The sequence below is a fragment of the Lynx rufus genome, unplaced genomic scaffold, assembly GCF_022079265.1.
Source record: "Lynx rufus isolate CCGP_SWC_20201006 ecotype Redwood Valley unplaced genomic scaffold, mLynRuf1.p SCAF_2, whole genome shotgun sequence".
Classification (NCBI taxonomy): Eukaryota; Metazoa; Chordata; class Mammalia; order Carnivora; family Felidae; genus Lynx; species Lynx rufus.
This window is the reverse complement of record NW_025814834.1, coordinates 118,011,979-118,026,694: the sequence shown is the minus strand read 5'-3', so window position 1 is coordinate 118,026,694 and position 14,716 is coordinate 118,011,979.

The window sequence follows — 14,716 nt, the reverse complement described above, 5'->3', positions numbered from 1 at the left end:
AGACATAAAGTAAGCAGGTGTGCCAGAAGGTGGCGTGCTTGGCTCTTTAGAATTTAAGGATCCTATTAGCTAAGCCCTGTTCACACAAAACCAGACAGACGTAGGCACTTCAACACACCAGCAGTAACCAAAAGATATTACTGGCAAAGAGAAGGCCCTGCACACCACCAGCGATTCCCAGCATGGACTAAACCAGTAGACTCCAGTAAATGGAGACTGTGGACTGGAAAAGGAGACAGGACTCCAACGTGTACTTGTGGACTGAATGAAGGGCTAAGGACTGCCGCTCTGTCGGAACCTCCCGTCAGTCTACACTACCCCACGACCCCTAGACTGGGAAACCAGTTAGATCAGTAGCTCGAACACACACACAGAAGCGGAGCTCAAGCCAAGACAGACTTACCAGTAGTCCTCAGAAGTGGCGAGAAAGGCAGTGAGCTCACAAGGCACCATGCCTGTTTCTCATTGTCCCCGAATGCCATCAGAAGTACACTTTGGATCCCCATGCTGCACCAAATCTCTTAAAAATACCCAATTCAACCTAGTAAATTTGAAGATCTAATTGGCTTCATTAAATGATTCATGAATCAGGCAGCAGCCCATCTAGCAAGTACAGGGGAACTCCGCGGGAAGTTAAACAGGCAGAAAGGTTTTTAAAGGCGGAAAGGGCATAAAAATCAAAGAAGAAAGGAACTTATTAGCGAGAAATGCATGATTTAGGCAAGGCTGCCCTCCTAAGGGGAAGAGGGAGGAGTGTACCAGTAAAGTTCCTAGTATTGACCAGGAAATTCCATGTTGCCGGTTACAATGTTAAAGGTTACATTTCTGGGAGGTTGAAACTGCAGTTAGGTTAGGTGGTAAGTCCTGTCTTAGTGACTTGGGGCCTTAACCCAAGTGATGCCATTTTGGGCCTGTTTTGTTTTTGTTTTTGTTTTTTTAATATACTATTGCCGGGTGAACTGGGGAGACCCGGGGTCCTGGGGCCTCCTCAATCCAGCCAGAACCTGAAGGAGTTGCCAAAGGTTCTTGGTCTTGCCAGGAGAAGGAATTCAAGAACAGACATGTAGCACAACAGATGAGTAACAGAAGCAAAAAGTACACTCCTGGAGATATGAGAGCAGCCGAACTTGAGCTCAAGAGAAAGAGTGCCATTGACAGCGGGAGGGGAGTGAGAGCCAGAGCCAGGTGAACTGCCACACCCTGGGGGTTGGGTTTCTCTCTTTCATTGACAGTTATTGACTAGGGGGGCGGAATATTTACTGTTTGGTCCAGAAGCAGGGTTTCCTTTTTTTTTTTTTTCCCCCTCAATTTTCCCATCCTGGTTCCCACCATCTTGGGCCTATCTGGTTTGATCTGGCTTCTTGTGGACTGCCGCTGCCAGGACAGGCCTCTGACCTCCCTGATAGCTGGCCAGCACTTCCTCTTTGCTGACCTCCAGGTGTCCTGTTAGAACTTAACTACCTGCCTACTCTAACGATACCGAAACCAGACAAATGATCCAGGATGTTGAACTGGTCCGGGCTTGCTGACCAGCTCCTCAAAAATCAACCCTGGTGGAATTATAGAAGGAAGGAAGAAACATGCCTTACAGGAATTATAAAAGACTTCTAACCCTCCATAGAGACTGAAGGCGTTTTTGAACTGGTGTGTGTGGAAGGCTGACGTTCAGAGGTAGCAGTGAGACAGGATGGAGAAAAGCATTTAAGTTCTGTTCTTGCATCTCACTCCCATAGCACCGGCTCTACCATTTCTTATCCCTTCAAGAAAGAAATGATCAGTGGCACATATTCAATTTGCCAATGTGGCAGGGGCAGTTTGAGATCTGGGACCCTACATAAGGTTTGTTGAGGAAAATAGTAGATGAAAACAGGGGTAGGCAAACCTGATGATCCCTGGGTTTTCTTTTTCCAGAGTCTCCTCCTCCAAACCTCGAGAGCTGATGATTGTCATGGCTTCCCGCCCGCCCCCCTCCCCCACCGTGCTGCTTACCAATAAGCATAAAAACGATGCACTAAATAGATTTTTCCCGGACAGACTATAAAACAATAGTAGTGAAAATGACTTTATTGTACATGCTGCTCTACACTCGGGGACTCATCCTTCATTCTACCAAGACCATCAAAGACTGAAGCCTACCTCTACCCAGTTCCCCTCATCACCCTGTGGACTCTTCCCCACAAGTCTCCTCCTTCCTGGGGCCCCTCATTTCTTCCTCTCCACTGGGGTGTCTGCCTAGCCCTCCCTGCGGCTTGTCTCAATTTGGGAATTTCATTTCTGGATCCCCACTCCATAGTGAGACGTGGCCCAATGGTCTGCCCAAGTCCAGCATGTGTATCAGTGACCAGATGACTCTATGGATTCCAGGGACCACCAGAAGGAAGAATAAAAGTAACACTGGCTCTAGACCCAAAGATGCAAAAACGTCAGAGACAGACCCGTCAGACACACCCGCACGTGAAGGACATACCTTCTCCAAAGTCCCTGTTCACACAAATTCCTCAATGTCTTCTGCCCCGGAAATAACCCACTTTCCTCCCCTAATGGGGCAGCTGTTCCCTGAAGGTCAGAACCCCAGAGGGACCTAACTTGCCTGAGCAACAGACAGACAGTTCAAAGTAAAACTGCTGAACACACTGCACTGGCTGGGAATTGAACTCAGGCCTCCACCACTGAACCACCAATGCTCCCCCAAGATGTGCTGTACTAGGTCAAATCAGAAGGAGTCACCGGAAGGACTTGGAAAAAGCAACGGTAAACTAGATTTTCGCAGTACTCACTGTGGACAACATTGTCAAAAAACAAAAAAGACACCCAGAGCAAAGGCTTGCATAGGAGATTTAATGTCCGGCAATGCTGTGAAGTTTTGGCTTCATGGCCAAATCCAAATATAGGATTTGGAAAAGTCTAATTCTGAAGTCGGCTCTTTACAAGTTGATAACAGAACTCTGTAGAAAAACATCAGAGATTCATGTTGTTTCTGGTCTCTGGTCCATATCTGCCATGGACCCATGGAAAGTGGATTTTCACTTGCTGACACATTCTCTTTGCCCACCCATTGCTTGGTGCCTCCCAGACCCTTTCTTCCAAACTTTGAGATGAATACCAGTTCTCTCCCCCAAATAGGTGGTCAGGACCCAGTGACGGTTCAGGAGGCTGGACTGGTGTGTCTAACTTACTCCAGAAGATCTGGGCGATAACTGAGGTTCTCTCCCTCTATGTCTCTTTTGAGTCCCTGGAAAAGGCCAAGGATTGAATCTTGCTTTTACATTTTTCTGCCTGACACAGACCTCTACAGAAGCAAACAAAAAATGAAAAATCCTCCTAGATTTCCTCCCTTCATCACATGTTCTGATCTGGCCACCCGGAAAGGTTGGTTCAAGGGGGGGAAAAAAAAAGAGAGTAAATTACGGGTACTTATAGATGCCAGGATATTACCCCTCTATCTAATTTAAAACTTTCTTTGCTTTTTACCCTTGTCTGATATTCATGTTTCACTCTTTTATCCTTTTGTTTACAATTAGTCTGGCATAGATTTTTCATACTGTTAATATTTAACCCTTTTCTAATATACTGCTATATCTGGAAGTTATTTTTTTTTATCCAATCTGAGAAAATTGGATCCATTATAATCCGCAGTAATTGGTGTTGTATTGGGGATTCCTGTCATAGTATTACTTCCACCACCTCAGTGTGTGGTTTCTGTTTTGCTTTTTAATTTTTTAATTTAAAATATTTATTTATTTATCCATCTATCTATCTGTCTTTTTTCTTTTCTTTGTTTTTTTTTTTTTTTTTTTTTGAGAGACAGCGTGAACAAGGAAGGGTCAGACAGAGAGAGAGACAGGGTATCCCAAGCAGGCTTCACACTTAGTGTGGAGGGTGTGGGTGGGATTTAAAATAATTTTAAATGTAGATTGGTTCACTTAAAATCTATTCCATCCTCCTAGCTGAAGAGGTTCAAAAATTGAAAAAATTGCATTTCTCAGATTCCCTTGCAGGTTGGGTTCAGGATAGAAATTAGATGCACTCAAGAGAGTTGGCAGAAGTGAGGAGAGGCAACCTTCTCACCGCTGTTGCTGATGGTAAGTAAGTCAATAGGGTTATGGAACCATGAGTGTTGAGACACTTTTGGTTGACAGTCACATTCTGGATTCTAGTCACTAGTTGAGTAGGTGTGAAAGGTGGTGGTATTGGCAGAGTTGAAGCTTCCTGATTCCAGTTAAGAAGGAAAGCCACAGTTTTCTATATACCAATGCTTCTACTACTTCTTGCGCCCAGGGGTTGCAGGGAGGAGATAAGGACAAGGGAGGAAAGCACCTGAGCAGAGCAGAAAAATATTCTCAATGTTTATAAATAAAAAATGTGGAGGGGCGCCTGGGTGGCTCAGTAGGTTAAGCGTCTGACTTCAGCTCACGTCATTGATCTCATGGTTTGTGGGTTCGAGTCCATGGTTTGTGGGCTCTGTGCTGACAGCTCAGAGCCTGGAGCCTGCTTCAGATTCCGTGTCACTCTCTCTCTGCTCTTCCCCCGCTTGCGCTGTGTGTCTCTCTCTCAAAAATAAAAAACAGGTCTCTGGGAGCAGGTTTCTGGGAGGTCACATTGTTGATTGGGTACACCATGATTCCCTAGTGTTTAGTATTCCCTAGCCTACTATGTTCAGGAGATGAATCTGAGAAGACTCCTAAGTTTAAAAGTCAAACTTCAATAACTAAAGCTCCTAGGATTATAGTATAGTACAGTATCTTAAATATAGTATAGTAGAGTAAGTATAATATAATATAGTTGATATGATATGATATGAATGATATGATATAACATAATATAACATAATATAATATATTAACAATCCTGGGATAGGAGAGATTTCTCAGAGAACAAAATTGGCTTAACCATAAAAGAAAAACTATAGACAAATTAGATTTCATTAAAAAAACTTATGCTCATAAAAAAACTATAAAAAGTGAAAAGGAAAGCCATACTGGGAGAAGCTTTTTGAAATACATGTATCTAACAAGTGACTCAAATTCTGAATATAAAAAATGCTTAGAAGCCAATAGTAAAAAGTCAAGTCATCAATCAAAGGAATCAAGGCTCAGGGTGCCAGGTTGGCTTAGTCGGAAGACCATATGACTCTTGATCTGAGGGTCATGGGTTTGAGCCCCACAGGGAGCACAGAGATCACTTTAAAAAAATAAAAATTTAAATTTTTTTTTAAAAAAGGAACCAGGGCTCTTTGGAGAAATGGCTGATTTTGGAACTGGGGCAGGAAATACACAGGGAGACCCTAGAGCGTTTTGCAATACCATAAAATAAGAAAAGTACCAGAGAAAAAAACAAACTCCACAATGATGGGGGTATGCCAAAGGAAAACAGAAATCAACTGAAAATGCTCACAGTGGCTGAAACTGAAACAATCTGGGCAACAAAATAAATAAAATAGTATTGGATTATAACCCCAAAATATAAAATAAATACCAACATGTCCATACTGATATAAGTAAATAAATAAATGAACAGGGAAAACAGACAAATGTCCCATGCAGAAGTATCCCAAATTAATGGAGATACTCCACCCTCCTTAAAAGTGTGGGCTACTCGCAGTGACTTCCTTCATCTCATGGGCAAAAACAGTGATTTTACAGTGGAGAAGCCTAATAAACACTTCCTCAGCCAACGAATCAAGATTAACATCAACAGTGGTAAGTCATGGTAACAGTACATACTATTAAGAAACAAAACTCAACCGAGTAAATTTGAAGGTTGAATTAGTCTTTTTTTTTTTTTTTAATTTTTTTTTTTCAACGTTTATTTATTTTTGGGACAGAGAGAGACAGAGCATGAACGGGGGAGGGGCAGAGAGAGAAGGAGACACAGAATCGGAAACAGGCTCCAGGCTCTGAGCCATCAGCCCAGAGCCCGACGCGGGGCTCGAACTCCCGGACCGCGAGATCGTGACCTGGCTGAAGTCGGACGCTTAACCGACTGCGCCACCCAGGCGCCCCTGAATTAGTCTTTTTAAGGGATTCATGAATCACGAAGCATCCCAACCAGCAATCAGAGGGAAGCTCTGCTGGGCTAAACCAAAGGAGATTTTTAAAGGCAAAGAGAAGGCAGAGAGAATGAAAGAATGGAAGGAAGGAAGGAAGGAAGGAAGGAAGGAAGGAAGGAAGGAAGGAAGGGAGGGAGGGAGGGAGGGAGGAAGGGAGGAAGGAAGGAAGAGGGAAGAAAGGAGGGAGGAAAGAAAGAAGGAACTCATTAGCAAGGAATGTATTATTTAGGCAAGGTTGCCCTCCTAAGGTGAGAGGAAGGGGTCTATCAGTAAAGTTCCCAGTATTGACCAAGAAATTCCATGCTGACTGCTTAAAGGTTATGTTTCTGGGGAGTTAAAACGGTAGGTAGGTTAGGTATTCAGTTTTGGTTTACTGACTTGGGGCCTTAACCTCAACGATGCCATTTTGGGCCTGTGGTTTTCTTTTTAACAATACCCATTATACAAAGTGATAAGAATGGTACTTTACCTCCCCAAACCCCTAACCCCAGTTTGATCATGAGAAAAACATCAGACAAATCCCAGTTGAGAGACATTCTACAAAGTATGTGACCTGTACTCCTAAGGATTTTCAAGGTCATCAGTAACAAGAGAAGTCTGAGAAGTTGCTAGTCAAGAGGAGCATGAGGAGACATAAACTGAAGGCACTGGGATATTCTGGGTGGAATCCTGGAACAGGAATACGTCATTATGGGGGCCCCTGAATCAAGATATATTCTTAAAAATATGTCATGACAAAATTGGTCTTACACTGGGAAAACAGTTGATTCTCATTGGAAAATAAATTAAGGGGCACCTGAGTGGCTCAGTCGGTTAAGGGTCTGACTCTTGATTTCCGCTCAGGTCATGATCTCACAGTTCGTGGGATGGAGCCCCACGCTGCCAGGGAGCCTGTTTGGGATTCTCTCTCTCCCTCTCTCTGCCCCGCCCCTGCTCCTGTGCATGCATTCTCTCACTCTCTCACCAAATGAATAAATATTTTAAAAATGTTTTGTAAAAAAACAAAACAAACAAACAAACAAACAAAACAAAACAAAGGGAAAAGGTCATTATGTAAAAACCAAGGAAATCTGAATAAAACATGAACTTTAGTTAACACTAATATTGGGGCGCCTGGCCTAGGTGGCTCAGTCGGTTGAGCGTCTGACTTCAGCTCAGGTCATGATCTCACAGCTCGTGAATTCGAGCCCTGCGTCACGCTCTGGTGCTGACAGCTCAGAGCCTGGAGCCTGCTTCAGATTCTGTGTCTCCCTCTCTCTCTGCCCCTAACCCACTTGCATTCTGTCTCTGTCTTTCTCAAAAATAAATAAACATTAAAAAAAACCCAATAATGTATTCACTCAATTATGACAAATGAACCATTCTAATGTAAGATGATAATTATAGGGGAAACTGAATGCAAGGTATATGGGAACTTTCTATACTATAATCTCAACTTTTTATAAATCTAAATCTAGTCTAACATAAAAAGTTTATGTAAAAAGTAAAGAAAAAAAAAGTCAAGCCAATTAAAAGTAGATAAAACACTTGAAATCTCTTCACAAAAGATTTCTTTATGACCAAAAGGCATAAGAAAGAATTCTCAACACCATTACTCATTAGAAACACAAATTTAAAATACTGTGATATACCATTACATACCTCTCAGAATGGCTAAAATTTAAGAGACAAAGAACACTCATGCTGACAAAAATGTGTAGCAACTTTATCTCTTGTTGCTGGTGAAAGAGTAAAGTAGTACAACCATTCTGGAAAACTGATAGCTGCTTCTTCTTCGTTTTTTTTGTTTTTGTTTTTGTTTTGTTTTTTTAACGGTTATTTATTTTTGAGAAACAGAGAGACAGAGCACGAGAGGGGGAGGGACAGAGAGGGAGACCCAGAGCTGCAAGCAGGCTCCAGCTGTCAGCACAGAGCCCGACACGGGGCTCGAACCTAGGAACCCGTGAGATCATGACCTGAGTCGAAGTCAGAGGCCCAACCGACTGAGTCACCCAGGCGCCCCGAAAACGGACAGCTTCTAATAAAGTTAAATATACAAATACCTTATGGCCTAGCAATTCTATTCCTAGGTTTATACCCACACAAAATGAACGTACAAGTGCACAAAAAGATTCCTGCAAGAATATTCATGGCAGCCTTATTCACATTATGCAAAACTGAAAATAGCCCAATTGTCCATCAACTATAGTGATCAACACATTGGAATAACACTCACCGATAATACCAAAATGATCTACTGATACACACAACAAAGTGGATACATCTCAAAAATATTATGTTGCGTGGGAAAAAAAGCCAAACACAAAAAGTATATTCATTTACAGGAATTTCAAAAGGAGGCAAAATTAATCTATGGAGATAGAAATCAGAATGGTGATTGCTTCAGTGAAGGTAGGGTGAGGATTAACTGTGTTAAAAAACAAAATTCAACCAAGTAGATTTGAAGATTTAATGGGCTTTATTAAGCCATTCATGAATCAGGCAGCGTCCCATGTGGCCAGAAGAGAGATGTCCCAAGGAGTTGTACCAAATGGAAGGTTTTTAGGGGGCGGGGGGCAGTTGGGGGCAAGGAAGTTAATTAGCCAAAGAAAAGAAAGTTATTGAGTATTTTCAAGGACTCCAACAGAGAATACTACATCTTTATCAGCAATATTTTTCCATCCCTCTAGGGATAGAGGCCAAGCTATTAATTCAGGTACCTCAGGAGTATGGTTTGTTCTGGCACAAATCAATAGTCAGGTCTGTAGAATCAGATGTTTTTTGCAAGCGAAGGTCAAAGAGATATGGTAAGACTCGACCATCAGCAGTGAGGGTCACGAGAAAAAATAATATGTTAACCCAGGGGCTAAAATTTATTCGTAACAGCAGAGGCCCCTGTAAAAAGAACTTAGATAAAGACAATTAGATATTTTGGCCTAGTGTATGAGTTTCAGGCAAGAAGGAAGACATTCAGTCCATATGGCAAATAACCTACGAAATCAGCGAGTTCTTCCATATTATAGGGTTTTACCAGCAACGAAGGAGTCTTACTGTGTGTAATATAGCGAAAAGCATTAGGATACTTATTAGGACAAATACCAGCCCAAATACCTCAATCCAACACTCCTTCATGATTAATTCCCCAAAGAATCTGAAGGATGTTAAGTTAAAATGCCAAATATAAGCCCATTTGTGGAATTCTTTATTTCATGCAAAGAGGTCCATGAGAAGGAGTAGAAGGACACAGGTTACAAATGCTGTCATATTACTTCATAGAAAAATACATAAGGGAGCTTCCCTAACCAGATGATTACAAAAAGTGTTATAAAGAAAATAACAAGTTATTGGTTTAAAAAAACAACAACACAGTACCAGTCAATTGTGCCTCTTGGGGGCCCTAAAAATATTTCCCCTCCCATATTGCTTCATGAGATTTGTAAGTTTATCAACTGCCCGGTGGGTCAGCTGATGAGTCACTTCTTCCCCACCCCCTCCCCCCGCGCCCTTATGTTTATTTATTTATTTTGAGAGAGAGAGAATCCCTCAAGCAGGATCCGAATTGTCAGCAGGGAACTCGATTCAGGGTTCAAACTCAGGAACTGTGAGGTCATGACCTGAGCCTAAATCAAGAGTCAGCTGAGGGGCGCCTGGGTGGCGCAGTCGGTTAAGCATCCGACTTCAGCCAGGTCACGATCTCGCGGTCCAGGAGTTCGAGCCCCGCGTCGGGCTCTGGGCTGATGGCTCAGAGCCTGGAGTCTGTTTCCGAACTCAGAGCCTGGAGTCTGTTTCCGATTCTGTGTCTCCCTCTCTCTCTGCCCCTCCCCCGTTCATGCTCTGTCTCTCTCTGTCCCAAAACTAAATAAACGTTGAAAAGAAAAAAAAAATTTTTTTTTAAGAGTCAGCTGAGCCCGACTAAGCCACCCAGGTGCCCCTGAGGAGTCATTTCCATCAGGGATCTTTCCGTGGACTGTGACCAGACAGGATTCCTATTTGGGCCATACCATAAATCAGTCAGTGGACTGAAACTACAACCACTGGCAGCTCTAAGGTTTTTTCTTTGTGGGATACCCTGGATTGAACATCCTTAAAAAGGAGTTTTAGATTTCCTTTCAGGAGATCATTTATGTCACCTATGAGGGCCTTGGTTTTGATAGATTTTAAGGCAATGGTCCTTGGTGCTCTACCAGCCAAAAATTTGTCTTTAGCTCCTCCTGAATCTAATTTGTACATATGTATGTATGTATGTATGTATGTATGTATGTACGTATGTATGTGTGTTATGTCTGTAAGGGAGAGTGAGCGTGAGTCGGGGAGAGGCAGAGAGAGAAGGAGAGAGAGAATCCCAAGCAGGCTCTGCGGAACCAGACACCAGGGGATGGGGCTCAATCTCACTGGACCCTGAGATCCTGACTTGAGCTGAAATCAAGAGTCTGATGCTTAACCAACTGAACCACCTAGGCACCCCCTCCTGAGTCTAATTTTGAATGTCCAGGAACCTTAATAATGGCCAAGGTGGATGCAAGTTTGTCAAAAATATCAAAAAGTCTTAGACACCGGACTGTATAGGATCACAGAACATGAATCAATAGTTAATTATGTATTGGACCACAACGACAATAAACGATTTTAAAGGCAAATACCAGGACATTACATAGCTGAGCAAACCCCATAAGAGACCTGATAAAGCACTGAAAATTATTTTGATAAAACACAAAATCTTTGCTTTCCTTTTTTAACCTCTCAGGTGCAGAACGATAGTACAGGAAAACTTTGTCGTTTTAACAGAGGAAAAAATATTAATATTTGGTTTGATATAAGTAAATTACAATATGAGATCCATTAATTAAAAAAAAAATTTTTTTAACATGTATTTATTTTTGAGAGACAGAGCATGAGCAGGGGAGAGGCAGAGACAGAGGGAGACACAGAATCTGAAGCAGGCTCCAGGCTCCAAGCTGTCAGCACAGAGCCCGACACGGGGCTCAAACTCACAACCATAAGATCATGACCTGAGCCGAAGTCAACCACTTAACTGACTGAGCCACCCAGGCACTCCTAGATCCGTTAATTTTATATGTTCATCCTGACATTGTTCTGCTAGACTGGGAATGACAGAACAGGCAGGGCCAATAGGATTCCATATTGCTGAAGAGGGTTGCTCTAGGTTGAGTAGGCAGAATAAAGATTTAAAAGATGGGACAAGTTCTAAACTGAGGGCAGATGGTATAAATATCAAAGAAGCCATCACCAGAATCCCAGCCTTGCAAGTAGTTATAAAACATGGGGAGGTTTTTGGGGCACCTGGGTGGCTCAGTCGGTTGGGCATCTGACCTTGGCTCAGGTCATGATCTCACAGTTCGTGGGTTCGAGCCCCGCATGGGGCTCTTGTGCTGACAGCTCCCCTCTGTCTTCTGTCTCAAGAATAAATAAACATTAAAAAAACAAAAAAAAAAAAACATGGGGAAGTTTTTTCAACAAAGCTTGCCACCTGGCTATGAATCTTAAAAGACAAGGCAACAAAGGATGAGCCCATCAAAGAGTGATTGCAGCCTGGCCTTGAGGAGTCACCACTGTGTGTGCAGAGGACAGAAAGGATGATTGTTCTTGTACTGGCATTTCAGCTGGCCACACAGACCCTTTGTTGCTCAATTTACTGTGGTATATAAGCAGTGGCTCTCAAACATGTTGGATCATTTCACAGCAAGAAATATACTGTGTAGTGTGTCTCAGCACATACTTACACACATAAAACCATACGACGAACTCAAGTATAAGTTTAATAAATGGACAAGTATTGCCTATTTTCAGTATATGCCATGTAGGTACTCTAATTTTTACTTTTTTAATGAAAATTTTATTTTTAATTTATATATAGATAATAAATACATCTATAATAAAATACGTATCGTCCATTCATCTGTATAAACAGATATGGATATCATTTGTATTTTCTACTTAAATAAGTGTTCGTCATAATTCATTGATGGTCTGTGACCACAGGTTGAAAAACCCGAAGTTACAATAAATCCTTCCACAGTAGGAGAAAGATCTTATGGAAGTTCGCTGATTCTTCTCTTCCAAAGGCACACCTGCTGGCTTGTCTCCATTCTCTCAGCATCCACGCATGCAGTTTATGCAGAGTTAACATATGCTTAGTATTCTAAGTTTTCTCATTGGTTCATTTGTATTTTAACTCCCCTTCCAATCTAATTTTTAATCATTTGTTTTTTTAATTTTTAATATTTATTTATTTATTTTTGAGAGAGAGAGAGAGAGAGAGAGAGAGAGCTGGGGAGGGTCAGAGACAGAGGGAGGCACAGAATTCGAAGCAGATTCCAGGCTCTGAGCTGTCAGCACAGAGCCCAAGGCGGGGCTCAAACTCACCAACTGTGAGATCATGACCTGAGTCAAAGTGGGATGCTCAACCAACTGAGCCACCCAGGCGCCCCCTCTTTAACCATTTGTAATTTTTGCTTTTCAGTGACTATTAGGAGGCAGGCAATTGTGAACTGTCTATCATAAATTAGCATCCTGTTGTATATTAGCAAGCTTATAAATACATTTCAAAATTTTTAGAGTCATACTCTTTCTCATAATAATTTTTTGGTAAAAATGGAAATGCCAAAAGTAGATAAACTAAGCTTAGCATTTAATATTTATCTATTTTGGAAATAATTTAGATATTCAATGAGTGTCCATTATTTAGTTTATCTTAGTATAAACTTTGATCTTCTATTTATTTAAACTAAAACGTTTATTTAAAAATTTTTAAGTTTTTATTTATTTCTTTTGCGGGGCGGCGGGGGGGGGGGGGCCGGCAAGAGCAGGGGAAGTTCAGAGAGAGAGGGAAAGAATCCAAAGCAGTCTCCATGCTATCAGGCTGTCAGTACAGAGCCTGACTGAACTGGAACCAAGAGTCCAAACGTTAACCGACTGAGCCACCTAGGCACCCCTAAATTACTTGTTTTTAACAATTATACTTGGATAAGACATTAAACAGCTAATCATCATTTTAAGTTATTTCTTTTGTTGATGAATTTTGTAACATAGAGATAACATGAGCTTATTTGATTAGTAAACTCAGGTAGAAAAGGCAGTTTATCTGCATTCTATTTAATGTTGATAACTCTAAAGATATTCTTGTTTTTATTAAACCAACAAACTTGAATTCATTTTTATTTATCAAAGATTATCCTAGACTATATGAACTTGGGTTACTTTTTAGTCTATTTCTGAGAACTTTAGGAATACTTAATAGATATAAGTACTTGATATTCCTCAAGCCAATTAAGTAGAATTCTTTTACAAATTAATTTTGGCAATATCATCCCAAGACCGTAAAATACCATTATCTATAACATGCATACACACACACATCTCTTACAGCTTTCTTTCCTTCTTTCTTCTTTTTTTTTTTTTTTTAACTTTAGCCATGTCTCAGGTAGGAAACCCAAAAGAATAGCTGGACCCAGGGGTGCCTGGGTGGCTCAGTCAGCTAAGCCTCTGATTTTGGCTCTGGTCATGATCTCATGGTTTGTGAGTTCAAGCCCCATGTTGGGCTCTAAGGTGACAGCTCAGAGCCTGGAGCCTGCTTCAGATGCTGTGTCTCCCTCTCTCTCTGCCCCTCCGCCCCCCTTGTTCCTGCTCTGTCTCTCGCTCTCAAAAATACATAAACGCTAAAAAAAAAAAGAATAGCTGGATCCAAATTATGTTTCCAGCAGATGGACTAACTTAAGGTTACTTGCTCAGATGACTAATCTTTTATTAAAAATGTATTATTATTATCATTATTATTTGCATGAATCCAAATTATGTTTCCATAATTTTAAGGTTACCTGCTCAGATGGCCAGTCTTTCATTAAAAATGTATCATTATCATTATTTTTACATGGATGAGCAATCTTTTATTTAAAAATTGTTGTTATTATTATTATTATTATTATTATTATTATTATTTGCATGCTATCAGGATCCTTTTAGAGCTGTTTTGGACTTATTTTGTCCTTTGCATACTAATCAAAGAATGCATTCCACTGTCTCAGAGAGGTTTGGAATCCTCTTTTTTAAGGGTGCCCCTTAAGGTGGACTTAACTAAAACAGAGGTTCCCCAGAATGGCTATTGCAATTTTAATTTAAACAACACTTGTCCTAAAACAACCAGCAATCACAATCCCCCCCACACACACACACATCCTATGAAACAAAAGAGTACTCATCAATAGTGAAACCCCTCCCTCCAGTGGCATGATGGGCATCTCCTCTCTCTCTGGGCACTCACCGGCCTGATCCCAGAGAAAGGCAACGACCTCAACCAAAAGGAAGGAGGGAGGTCGGTACCTAAAAGGACTCACGGTGCGAGTAGAAGGCTGTCCGTATGTATACAAGCTAGGAGCGGTGAGCACTAGTCTCCTGTAGAGACCTCACCCAATTCCCGGAGACGGAGACACCGGTCCTGCCTTGCTGAAATCACCTCAGGTCCTGCTTCTGACAACAGGCTGTCGGCCTAAAATTGTCACAAGGCAATAATTAAGCAAGACCATTTATTTGGGATCAAAGAATCGCAGTTCAGCATACACAGATGTGAAGAGCAACCCAAATAGTTGTTTAACGAGAACTTTCGATTGGTGTTAATGGCAGAAAGCGAATCTGGACTGAGTGTAATTGATTGCTAAGGCTATCACTAAGCAA